The sequence below is a fragment of the Mus caroli genome, unplaced genomic scaffold (genome assembly GCF_978045245.1).
Source record: "Mus caroli unplaced genomic scaffold, Mus_caroli_1 scaffold_8, whole genome shotgun sequence".
Classification (NCBI taxonomy): domain Eukaryota; kingdom Metazoa; phylum Chordata; class Mammalia; order Rodentia; family Muridae; genus Mus; species Mus caroli.
In genome coordinates this window covers 112,843,024-112,845,038 of record NW_028227263.1, presented here as the reverse complement: position 1 = coordinate 112,845,038, position 2,015 = coordinate 112,843,024, and the positions used below count along the sequence as shown (strand labels likewise).

At 40.4% G+C, this 2,015-nt stretch overlaps 1 non-coding gene across 1 annotated transcript; it reads right to left on the bottom strand.

Moving 5' to 3' along the window:
- Nucleotides 1-1,648: 1,648 nt before the first annotated feature.
- LOC147003333 (U6 spliceosomal RNA) lies at nucleotides 1,649-1,755 on the bottom strand. The gene has a single exon (XR_015048190.1). It is a non-coding gene; the product is annotated as a U6 spliceosomal RNA (small nuclear RNA).
- Between the last annotated feature and the right edge of the window lie 260 nt (nucleotides 1,756-2,015).

The window sequence follows — 2,015 nt, the reverse complement described above, 5'->3', positions numbered from 1 at the left end:
GAGTTTGAGTGTATGATGAAGAGTGGCATGGACATACCACAGCATGCATGTGGAGATCAGAGGACAATCATCAGTCATCATTTAAGACAGGCCTCTGGCACTCTGACATTGTGGACTGCCAGAAAGGCTGGCCTACAAACTTATTGGAATTCGCCTCTCTCCTCTCATCTCTCAACAGGAGCACTAGGACTATAGACACATGCTAACAAGGCATGATTTACACGGGTTCTGGGAGTCAAACTCAGGTCCCCAATAACATACAGGAGCACTCTACCCATTGAAACTTCATCCCAACCCTTCACTCTTTTTCCTTTCCTTGGGCATCCACTCTTTCCCCACTGAAGTGTTTTGATTTTTATTAAGGTTCAGGTTTCATTAAAGGTTTATATTTATTTACTTCATGAATATGAGTATACTGCTGCTGTCTTCCAACACACAAAAGAGGGCATCCGTGATAGTTGTGAGCCACCATGTGGTTGCTGGGAATTGAACGTGGAAACTCTGGAAGAGCCGCCGTCTCTTAAATGCTAAGCCATTACTCCCGCCCCTGGGTTTTGTTTTTCACGAGTATCTCTATGCAGACATGGCTGTCCTGGAGCTTGCTATGACAATCAGGCTGTGACAAATGGTAACTCTGAGAGAGGAGAGAGGAGAGAGAGAGAGAGAGAGAGAGAGAGAGAGAGAGAGAGAGAGAGAGAGAGAGAGAGAGAGCCTTGCCTCATCTACAAGTGTCTTTCTATTATTTATTTTATTATTGAAGATCAGCCTTAGTCCATGGTGGTCTGATAGGATGCATGGGACAATTTAAATATTTTTGTATCTGTTGAGGCCTGTTTTGTGACCAATTATATGGTCAATTTTGGAGAAGGTCCCGTGAGGTGCTGAGAAGAAGGTATATCCTTTTGTTTTAGGATAAAATGTTCTATAGATATCTGTGAAGTCCATTTGTTTCATAACTGTTAGTTTCACTTTGTCCCTGTTTAGGTTCTGTTACCAGGATCTGTCCATTGATGAAAAGTGGTGTGTTGAAGTCTCCCACTATTATTGTGTGAGGTGCAATGTGTGCTTTGAGTTTTACTAAAGTGTCTTTAATGAATGTGGCTGCCCATGCATTTGGGGCATAGATATTCAGAATTGAGAGTTCCTCTTGGAGGATTTTACCTGTGATGAGTATGAAGTGTCCCTCCTTGTCTTTTTTGATAACTTTGGGTTGGAAGTTGATTTTATTCGATATCAGAATGGCTACTCCAGCTTGTTTCTTCAGACCATTTGCTTGGAAAATTGCTTTCCAGCCCTTCACTCTGAGGTAGTGTCTGTCTTTTTCCTGGAGATGGGTTTCCTGTAAGCAGCAGAATGTTGGGTCCTGTTTGTATAGCCAGTCTGTTAGTCTATGTCTTTTTATTGGGGAATTTAGTCCATTGATATTAAGAGATATTAAGGAAAAGTAATTGTTGCTTCCTTTTATTTTTGTTGTTAGAGTTGGCAATCTGTTCTTGTGGCAGTCTTCTTTTAGGTTCGTTGAGGGATTACTTTCTTGCTTTTTCTAGGGCGTGATTTCTGTCCTTGTATTGTTTTTTTTTTTTTTTTTCTGTTATTATCCGTTGAAGGGCTGGATTCGTGGAAAGATAATGTGTGAATTTGGTTTCGTAAAAATATGGAAAGCTTCACGAATTTGCGTGTCATCCTTGCGCAGGGGCCATGCTAATCCTCTCTGTATCGTTCCAATTTTAGTATATGTGCTGCTGAAGCGAGCACCTTCAATTTCTTTCTTAAGAGACCTGAAGTTCTTACCATGAAGATCTTTCACTTCCTTAGTTAGAGTCACACCAAGGTATTTTATATTATTTGTGACTATTGTGAAGGGTTTTGTTTCCCTAATTTCTTTCACAGCCTGTTTATGCTTTGTGTACAGAAAGGTCACTGATTTGTTTGAGTTAATTTTATATCCAGCTACTGAACTGAAGATATTTATCAGGTTTGGGAGTTCTCTGGTGGAATTTATAGGGTCACTTATA